Raw genomic sequence first — 11832 nt, forward strand, 5'->3', positions numbered from 1 at the left:
CAAAAAATTAACTATAGTCAAAAGTAAAAAAGAAAATTTAATTCTCATTTTCACTTATCACACCTATTCCAGTATTTCAAATTCTTCAAAGCACACTTCACATTTATTTCCTTCCGTTTCTCAAAACACCCCATTGTGGTTGGTTTACACTCAGGCAACCACATGCACACAGGCCAAGTTACTACTTTCACATTTCTGTTCATGAATTTCCCCCAAGGGTTGATGTACTTTCTTAAAGCAGTCACAGCCCTAGCTACAGATCCTTCAAAGAGCAGCTCATACAGTACCCTATACAAATATCTTCTTTCTGTTAACTGTAACTTCATATTGAAAATGTGCACAACACAAGGTGATATAATGCTGGGGTGTTTTTACAAATATATACTTATGTGTATTCATATTTACATATATATGCCACTGTGCTTTACAATATGTTAGTGGTAGGGTTTCATGCACAACACATTCAGTATCCCACCCTCCACCAGGATCCACTTCTTTCAATCTCTGTCCCAGAGCCTTCCTTTCTATCTTCCACATCATCCCTCCACAGTGGTAAACTTCCTACTAAAGATCAGTTCTCAGCACAAACATGTATGTCCAATATGTTCATCACAGGACTATTTGTAAGACTGAGGCCTGGAAAAAAACAATAACCGCTCAAGTAAATAACAAATGACTATAAACAGAATGCTACGTATCTCTTAAAACGTGGGTTTTCTGAGTTTTACTTATATTTCTGGTATCAGCATGGCAATGTGGTAATGGCATGCAGATATAGAAAGGATCATGCAATTTTATGTAGTGTAAGATGACAACAAAAATGTAAAATTGGAAAAATATAAAAACCTAAATAAAATAGATCTCTACTACAGTTATCCTTCATTTTTATTTTTTTTTATTTTCACTTCCCTAAATTTTCTTCATTTTCTGAAGTGAACATCTATCAAGGAAAAAAATGGGGGACGCATTAAAGAATAGATTTCTGCAAACCCAGCACTGTGATAAACGTCACATCCAACACTGCAACAAAAGCAACGACGAGTTCAATAGCAAGGGACAGCTGTCTTTTTTTAACATGTCTACAGAATACACCAAGAATATGGTACTGCTGGTTTTGGTTTGGGGACCACGAAGGGCAGTGCTTGGGGAACCATAGGTCATGTCAGGAATTAAGCCATTGCCAGCTATGTACAGAGCAATCACTTCACTGCTGTATTATCTCTCTAGCCCCATGATCAGACACTGGTCACATGAACAAGTAAACGTGGGTTATATCTCCACTTATTTGAACTTTCCCAGTAACCATTTCTCTCAACTGCTTCATCCTCTGTTTGCTCCTTCAGAGACAGGAGCTATGGGCTCGCCCCCTCTTACTGTTTCTGGAAACATCCAAGATACAGAACAGAGACATCTGAGTAGTCTGCCCTAAAGTAAAGTTCACTATCATATATAACAGAATTGACTAAAATATAGCAACAACAATAACAGACAGGATAGCACTATCACCGTCCTCCTCTTGTTCACAGATGTGCTCGAGCGGGCACCAGTAACGTCTCCATTGTGAGGCTTGTTACTGTGTTTGGCATATCGGATACACCATGGGGAGCTTGCCAGGATTTGCTGTGTGGGGGGATACTCTCGGTAGCTTGCCGGGCTCTCCAAGAGGAGTGAAGGAGTTGAACCCGGTAGGCCGCGTGCAAGGCAAACGCTCTACTTGCTGTGCTATCGCTCCAGCCCAACAGACAGGGTAATAACAAATAAACCATTTTAGAGGGTTTGTCAGAAAATGATGGCATTAACTTTTGAATGATACAAATCTATTATTTAAAAAAGGAGGGGGATGCTTTATTAGCATAAGAGGACAAAGCTCTCTGGAAAATTACAACACAGCACGTCATCCTTAAGAGACACCAAGCTAACTGAATAAAAAAGTTGATTAATATTTTGTTTTAAATATTTGTATAGTCTAAAACCATAGTACATGTTAGTCGACAGAACATAAAAATATCTGATTATAAAGTCTTTTGTTAATTAAATTGTCTTCATTAGAATTATACCACAAATTAAAACTACTGCTAACAAAAAGCCTTGCTGTAGGTCTCTATAGTATAAATAACACTCAAAAATACACTTAAAAACCAGAACCGGGCTTTTAAAATTGCTTCCTCGTGTTTTACAAAAAGAAAGACAGATGGGGTGTACGCGTGATAGAAAGACAAGGAGGGAATGTGTATATGGTATTTAAACAAATATGCCATTTTTATTTTAGAGTTTCATCTCTACAGTCAAAGTGTCATTTACAAGGTAAAGATGTTTTTATTTCTCCAAAATTTCATGGAAAAAGACTAACTTCCTAAAAAATAACCTGTTTAACTCAGAAATGATCAGTAGTACATTTCCAGAAGTCTTTTTAAAATTCAATTAATGCTCAGGTAATTACAGTAAATAATTAAAATGAACAGTTAATGTTCCCCAAGAAGGTATTTAGTGTCTCTGAATTCTTAATAGCAGAAAATATAAAGTGTAACGGTCTTTTTAGAGTACAGCATTAGCGCAAATAGGCTTTTTTTTTCCCCTTTGCATTTGGGAACAATTCTTACTGTGGCAAAGTCCTCCACAGGGACACAGTAAAAGCTGTCATAGTTCCTATGACCCCGGGATTTTCTTTAAAGCAAAATATGCAAAAGCTGTTGTTCTGCTAGTATCGTATTTGGTCATTCTATCTACCCTTTTTCTCCCACCTTCATCCCCCATATTGAAATTTAATTGGGGGATGTGAGAGGCCTGGAGAGAAGGTAATGTCAGGACATTTGCCTTGCTAGTGGCTGACCCAGGTTCAATTCCCAAACCGGTTTTTTTTTTGGAAGTTTTAATGTAATATTTTCTTTCAATTATTTATATGATGAATAAAGTACATCAAATTCTTAGACATATATTGCTTCTTTCCCTTCTTAACCTTGAAAAGCCTTATTTGTTGACCACCTAGTTTCATACCTTATTTCTAGACATGTCTGCTTGTGGTATTAACCAAGAAAGATTTGGAAAAACTCAGTCACTCTATTTCTATGGTAATCAGAACTCTCCCTTTCTGAATTTTTAGTTAACTTCATCTCTCTGAGCATGACTGGTATTTTAAGGGTGAATTGGATAATTTCTGGTTTTCACATTTTTAATTATAATATTCGGTACTGTGCTTATAATAGGATTTATTTTTATAGTATTGATGTATAAAGTTACTGCATCTACCCACCAAAGTATCCCTGGCCCTCTACCCCTGTCCTTATATCACCTGATTCCATCTTCCTTCTCCTAATCACTCCCTCAACAGTTTGTTGATTGACAGCTAATGTTCTGATACTGCTACTTCCCTCAGCCAACACCCATGAGCCCCAGACTCTCTGTCAATGGTCCCCTGTTTCTTCTGGTCCACTTCATGCCACCTCACCCCACCCTGGCACTCTCAGGTCTGTAAGCCTGTATCCAAAGTTTATTATCAGTTGATACTGTCCACACAATTGATCTGTTTCTCTATATATGATAGATTAGTAAGGTCATCTGGCATTTGTCCTTCTGCCTCTGACTTATTTCACTCAACCTGATACCCTTCAAGTCCATCCAAGTATTTTTTTTCTTACAACTGCACAGTTTTCCATTGTATATATATACCACAATTTTTAATTCACCCATCTATTGCTGAACCTATAGTTTGTTTCCATATCCTAACTACTAAGTTTTGTAATGAACATAGGCGTGCATACATCTTTTTAATTAATCATTTTTTTTAAATGTGGTGATACTAGGACTGAGGGCCTTGTGAAGATCTCAGGAATTCATTCATTTTCTTGCCCTTTGCATCTTTTATTATTTATTTATTTATTTATTTATTTTTGCTTTTTGGGTTACACCTGGCAATGCACAGGGCTTACTCCTGGCTCTGCACTCAGAAATTACTCCTGGTGGTGCTCAGGGGACCATATGGGATGCTGGGAATCGAACTCGGGTCGGCCACTTGCAAGGCAAACGCCCTACCTGCTGTGCTATCGCTCCAGCCCTTTAATTAATCATTTTTTAATTGATGGGAGTAAATGTGTAAATAAGGGTTGAACTTTACTAAAAATGCCAAATTATTCTGAATTATATTTCCAATTCTAAATCCAATTTATCTCCAATATAATGAGAATTCTATAAAGCAGTGAATCCCAGATTGCTCCTGAAAGTATTCTGATTTCTCTTCAGATCGTATAAATATTTCTCCTTTTACCAGATCACTCCTGTAACAATCTGGTAAAAGTTTAATTTTATATAAACATTAGGGGGAAAAAAAGTTTGTTCGGTTTTGGGGTCATACCTGTTGGTGTTCGAGGATTATTCCTGGCTCTGTGCTCAGGAATTACTTCTGGTGGGCTCCGGGACCATCCGCAGTGCTGGGAATAAGACCCAGGTCAGCCATTTGCAAGGCAAGCACCTTACCTGCTCTAGTGTTGCTCTAGCCCCAGGAAAAATGTTTTTACTAACATTTGTCAAACATTCTCAAAATATGTACCCATCTTTGGCCCAGCAATAAAAGTTCTACAATTTTATGTTTAGGAAATAATCAGAACTATACCCAAGTTTCTATGACACAGATAAATTCAGGAATACTTACAATTACCCAAAGAAAAACAAAACCTGGCACCAGCTTGTAACCAATTGCATCTAACAACAGAGATTCATTAATTAAACTGTTACATAGTACACAATTGAATTTTAAATGATTTTATTATATTTAAAGTGAGAAATTATTTCCCATATGATATTAACTGTAGCAAAAAACATAAAACAGTAAGTGCTACAAAACTCAAAATTCAAGGGAGTAGACTCAAAATCTATGGTGGCTGATGATAGACTTCTAGACTGAAATGGGCATGAGGAAAGTGAATACAAAGAAGAAAACCTCTTAGACTTATTCACCAAAATACTATCAATACGATTCATTATGCAATGAGAAAGTCTGATTTAATTTTCTTAAGTTATATTTTTCTATAGTCTCCAACTATTGTTTATAGTTTGTCATAATGCACATTATGAAATGTACTATAAAATGTGACTTGTCTTATTTGATCCTACAGAAACATTCTCTATTGCTGTTTTACAAATATAAATCCTATGAAAATGAAGAAGGGTTTTGCTGCAGGTGACTTGTCAAATTGGAAGCCTTGAGAGGGAGTTTTCTGCCCTCCACAACCAACTGCCTGGCAGCGTCAGACTGAGAAAGTCTCCTGGAGCATTTGTGGCCCACTCGCTCCACAAAGCAGTCGCCAGACAGCTCCTGGGTCGCACTTGATCTACACAGCATGAGAATTAATCCCCATCACCCCATTTCTCAGAAAGCTATGGAACTCAGGGTGGAGCAAGGGACTGCTCTTTGCAGAGATCGGGAAATTAGCCTGACCTCTGACCAGGTTCTTTTCAGAGCCATCAACTTAAGTGGCAGATAAGAATTCAGGAGGAAATGAATAATAAAATCAAAGAGTTTAATTGAGCGGTTAAGTAAAGGGATGGAGAAACCGTAACACATTCCAAAGAGAATGCAGGCTTCCCAGAAGCAGGAGAGGAGAGATCTGAGAGTACCTTGTACAGTGAAAGAAAGGAATTATACATCCCAAACTGAGATGCAGGTGGGGAAAGCATGCTACCTGGCTTTGTAAATTTGATTTTTTTTATGTTGAAAACTAACCCAACTGCCCCCATTTGGGCTTTCTATACTCATAAGAGTTCATTGCTGGAGTGCTTATGGCAAGGGAAGTAGTTGTGAACTTCCGATGGTCCAGCTTCATGTCTCATCAGAGCCTTTTGTTCCTGTAGTTTCTCCTCTCTGGGTTGATGACGGCATCAGGTAGTCTTCTCTGTTCCTGTATCCACAAAGTGGTTCTTTAGGTATTTGGGGTTACTGTGGTGCTAATGATCGTGATCTCTTTGTATCCCATCTTGGTTTTATTACTCCCTGAGAACTCAATGTCATCCCCTCCCTCATCTGCCTGCTTGCTAAGTCCAAGAGCTCTATACCAATCATTTGAGGTATTGATAAAATCTCCAGCCTACAGACTTCACATCCTCAGTTCTGAGACATCTTGAACTTTAAGACATACTATTAGTACCAAAAAAAAAAAAAAAATTCTTGGGAAAGGAGGCAGGTGGGTGACAAGAATGAAACAAGAGCCCATTAAACATATTCAGCAATTTTAAAATGCTTTGAGAATTTAATACATAATCAAATAAACAAGAAGCTTGCTTTCTTGGAATTCTTATATCCCTTCCAGATGAGCTTTCCCTAGATTTTACTGACAAGAAACCTACTGACTTCAAATCTCTCTGTGTCCACAAGTGCTTGTTACTTCATGCAGGTGTGTCTGGTTGTTATTTCCACTAATATGAAGGTAACATCGGAGTTTTAGAAGTGGAACAGAAACACTTTCCTAAATGACCAAACAGTAGGCATCATACTCACAATGCCATTAAGATGACTAGCTCTCACTTGGTAGATACTTTACTTAAATGAGTAAATGTATCAAAAAACCTCATGCAGTCAATCAAAAAGCACTGCTTGGTCATCTTAGCCTCAGCACTCATTAGCAAGTCTTCTCCATTTCCCATCTAAGGAACATGGAGTTGGAGGAGAAGAGACAGAAGGAGAATTTAGTTGGTTAATCGGAAGGTCACATCTATATTTCACATTGCAACACATCCTTTCCTACTTTCGGTGAGTCTTTTTCTCTAAACATATGGTTCTATAGTTTTTCCTAAAATTTTTACCAAGATATTTCTTGAGTGAAGAAAATACAAGAAAGGATCATGAAAATCACACTTACACCAAAAGCACTCTATCCAGGTCTGGTAAGCATATTGATTTAAGATCTCATGTAAGAATTGAAGGGCATTTGAGGAAGTGACGAACTATGTACTTGCCCTGCTGCTAATGGAAATATAAATTGGTGCATCAATTAAGAAAAATAGTATGAATACTTCTAAAAAAATTAAACAGAATATGCCTATTCCACATGGCCGACACAGGTTCGATTCCCAGCATCCCATATGGTCCCCCAAGCACCGCCAAGAGCAATTCCTGAGTGCATGAGCCAGGAGTAACCCCTGAGCATCGCTGGGTGTGACCCAAAAAAGCAAAAAAAAAAAAAAAAATATATATATATATATACCTATTCCACTTCTGGGTAGTTACTCAAAGAATCCAAAAATAAACAGAAAATTTTCTTATGTTCACTGCAGCATTGTACACCAAAACAAAGATACAAAGATAACCTAAGTACCTGCTGAAACATGAACGGGAAGTGAAACTACAGTATGTATATATTCAAAGGAATAAAGCTCAGCTATTAAAATAAATGAAATGTCATTTCCAATAACGTGAGTGAGTTGACAGTTTATGTTAAATGAGGTAAGTCAGAAAATGAAGAAACTATTACTAAACAATTTCATTAGCGTGTAATATGAAGAAAACATAGTTTTAGGAACAAAGTGACAGAGAGGGAAGGAAGGTTAGTAAAAGGAGTAGAGGATCAGCTATGTGGTGGTTATAGAAACCAGAACGTTGGTGATGATAGAAGGTGTATATACAAATGTCACTGTATAATTCTTGATACCTGAAACATATAATGCTGGTGCTTTAAGAGGTACAGACAATATTACTATACGGATTCTACCGATAAAATGGGATGTGTAATTAAATAACAGAAAAAAGTATGTTCAGTCATAAGAAGAGAGAGATAAAGTGCCATAGAAGGTCAAAGATGAGAAATATTTAGGTTTACCCTTGAACTAATGGGGCAAAGGGTACCAACTCCTGCACAACTGAAAATCTTCATATAACTTTTTTAAGTCTGCCAAAACTAAATTATGTACTGCTATTGTCTAGAAGTATTAGTTAACATGCAATTATGCAATTAATTCATAATGTGTATATATTTGATATAGCACTGCAGCAGTGTCCTCCTGGTGTTCATCGATTTGCTCAAGCGGGCCCAGTAACGTCTCCATCGTGAGACTTGTTACTGTGTTTGGCATATCGAATACATCACGGGTAGCTTGCCAGGCTTTGCCGTGCAGGCGAGATACTCTTGGTAGCTTGACGGGCTCTCCAAGAGGGGTGGAGGAATCGAACCTGGCTCGGCTGGGCCGGAGGATTGCAAGGCAGATGCTCTACCGCTGTGCTACTGCTCCAGCATATCGATATACTATGTTACAATTGAGAAAAGATGTTATTTTAAAAAATCATAAGGAAAATACACCTATAGTACTATACTGTACTAATCAATACCATAATTTTGTGCTATCCATTACAAGCTGAATTGTCTGTCAATACAAACATCAGTACTGTTTTTTATGATACTATAATGCCACAAGAACCAATACGCTGTATTGGCATAAAGTCAAGCTTAATAGATCAAACAGATAATATTTAAGAGTTTTTAAATAAACCTGTTCTTTCATGGTCAATTGATTTTTGACAGTATGCCAAGGCAATTCAATAAGAATGATCTTTTTAAAAAATGGTTCCTGATGGCAGATCAAATGGATATTTAACTGGAAAGAAATAAAATCTTTTTGCAAAGTACTATATATGTAACTTAAACCCTTCCTCCATATCACACATAAAAAATAACCTTAAGGCCAAAACTACAGGACAGCAGGTAGGGTGCTTGCAATGCATGCGGCCAACCTGGGTTCGATTTCCAGAACCCCATATGGTCCCCCGATCTCCACCATGAGTGATCCCTGAGTGCACAGCCAGAAGCAAGCCCTAAGCAGCACCAGATATAACCCCAAAATTAAAATAAGTAAATAAGACAAGCCAATTCAAAAATATTAAAATTTCACTCTTTTAATTTCTTTTATTTTTTTGATTTTTGGGTCACACCCAGCAATGCACAGAGGTTATTTACTCCTATGCTGGGAATCAAACCTGGGTCGTCCGTGTGCAAGGCAAACGCCCTACCCGCTATACTATCGCTCCAGTCCCAAGATTGCAGTCTTAAAAAGACATACAAATAACTAGCATGCACAAAGAAAAAAATTCCATATAAAATCTAATTCATTGATAGGTCTAGGTCAGAGGAAGTTAGAAGAAAACCAGATGTTAGCTCATATGAATACAAACAGTGAACTTGCGAGTCAGGCAAAGCAAGAATTGAAAAACACTAGCAGAACATTCCCCAAATCATTGAAATCTAAGAAAAAAATCTGAGTATAGAAAGACATTCTCATGTACTATGATAATCAAATATTTATCAAATAATTATCAGTCTGAGGAACAGCAGAACTCTTACAAGGTCAGAACAATAAAATATTCCATGACTTTTTAGATAATTAGTTCCGGTAAAGTTTAGACAAGGTCTTAACATGTAATTTTTGGAAGAGATCCAACTGACAAATTCCCTAATTATAGCTGTTGCACATATTGTACTATGAAGTGCTCAGCAGATTAACATCGTAAGAAATTTTATATAAAAGAATCAGGAGTTAATCAAGATTTCAAATCTCTCACTTTAATTATTAAGGGGCTCTTTAGAAACCTTTCAGCCAAGAGTCTGCAGAACAAGACAAAGGAATACCTGCCCCACCCCCGCCCCTTTATGTCTCACTCATCAAAGCAAAGCAACTACCTTCATATTTTCCTTGCTCAAGGAGTTATAACTAATCGTAGATTTTACTCTTCAAGTCTTTTAATACTGTTTTTGTTTTCTAAAACTCTCTACCCCTCAGCTTTGGTTACTCAGTGCCGCTGGAAAGATTTCCTTGCTGTCATTTGCCATAAAAAAATACTTCTGTCGATTCAGGCAAAGTAATACTGTAGAACTTTACATGTGGGAAAAAAATGCAATCCACATTTTGTAAGTCAGCAAAAACTGCACTGCTTCAGAAATCAAAGTAATAGATCTACAGACATATCCAGTGTGCTACAGAGAGAGAACAATCAGCAATCATGTTTTACTGTTGTTAATTCACAAGAAGAAAAGAAGACCAAATACCTTCTATTTATTGACAACAACAACAGGTGAAAGAATAATACGTGCTTCCTGGTTGCATTGCTGTTTCACTCACTGATGTGGAGGGGCATAATTACTATCACAAAAAAATATATGCTCCTCATACAGAGTCCATTCCTTTTAAAAGTCTGATCATCTATACTACTCAAACCCACAAACTTGGCAAATCTGGAGTTTTTCTGAGCCTACGCTCTGGAGCTGGAAAAAGTGACATGTCATAAAATGAGTATTATTATAGGGAAAATAAAACACAAAGCAAACAATATTTGCTACTTCGGCTCTGAAAGATTCAAATGAGAGAGGTTCGGTCAACCCCAGTGGGACAGCATTGGGGATCTGGAGATCAGGTGACTCAGAATATAAGCTTCAAGAAAAATATTAAAGGAGGAGATGATAAGGTACAAAGTTATGTGGAAAAAAATAAATATGCGGCTCTACCCAAAGAAGCTCATGCTACCTCAGGAAACGGGATTTGCCAGTTATTGTTCTAGACCTCACTTCTGGGCTTTGCAAAGATACTTCTCACTGAGGCTCAGGTGAGGACTAGGAGAAGCATACGGGCCCAAATCAGGAGGTCACTTAAGAGCACACTACCACGCTCTCTTTTCATGTCACAGTGAAAGTCTAGTCACAGCAGCAGGAGATGGTTGTCAATACAGGACAGTCACATAGGAAATAGAATCAAAATAACTTTGTTATTCATTAGACACGTCAGATTAGAAAAGGAAATGCATCCAGAACGACCCCCTAGGCTTTTAGCTTGCATTGCTCTCTCGATGATGATTATAGGAATGAAGAAAGAGAAAACAGAAATGCAGAGAGACGAGCCAGGCAAGGCTAACGCGTTTCTGAAATCCCTGAGCGACAGCAAGACAGAGACACAACAAACAAGTGGGCACTGGTGCCAGAACTCAGAAAAGAAATGAAACTGAGAAATGACATAGGTTGCGGCCATGAGGCAAAGATAAAATAATATAAATTCACCTTTAAAATAAACAGATAGGGGCTGGAGAGATAGCATAGCAGGTAGGGCGTTTGCCTTGCACGCGGCCGACCCGGGTTCGATTCCCAGCATCCCATATGGTCCCCTGAGCACCGCCAGGAGTAACTCCTGAGTGCAGAGCCAGGAGTAACCCCTGTGCATCGCCGGGTGTGACCCAAAAAGCAAATAAAATAAAATAAAATAAACAGATAAAAGAAAAATATTTGAAATTGCTGTCAATCAATTTATAATTGGGGTTCTCAATGTAAGAACCTCCAAATATTTCTCATGACTTTCTAAGATTAGAGGACTGAATTAATACAATGTTCAAAGGATAAACAAATTTTCTTCTTTTAGTCCATTAACCTCACATTTTACATACAGACACTAATCAATCACGTGGTGAGTTTTGTTATAACATCCAAGTGTGGTATTTGGTAACGCAGAGACAGTAATCCAATTCCACAACCATTGTGATTACATACCACACTGAGGTCAAAACTGTGCTGGAGTCTGACCAAAAGACTAGATTTATGCCTTGCTCTTTTTGTTTTAAAAAATGCATAAGATACCAGGTGGCAGAAATGGGAGGGCAGAATCAAGGAGAAAGACTATCAAAACATTAAGCATGATCATTTGGAAAAAACATCTAATCAAATTCAGAGTACAATGACCAACAATCATAAAGTTATACTAACATTAGGCTCCTTAACCAAAATCTCTCAAACTCATACTCAATAAATGTTTAGGGGGCAAAATGATTAGAATGTGCAAACCCACATCCAAGACCACCACCCATTTACTACAACA

This window comes from Sorex fumeus, unplaced genomic scaffold (assembly GCF_029834395.1).
Source record: "Sorex fumeus unplaced genomic scaffold, SorFum_2.1 ptg000008l, whole genome shotgun sequence".
In the NCBI taxonomy this organism is placed as follows: Eukaryota; Metazoa; Chordata; class Mammalia; order Eulipotyphla; family Soricidae; genus Sorex; species Sorex fumeus.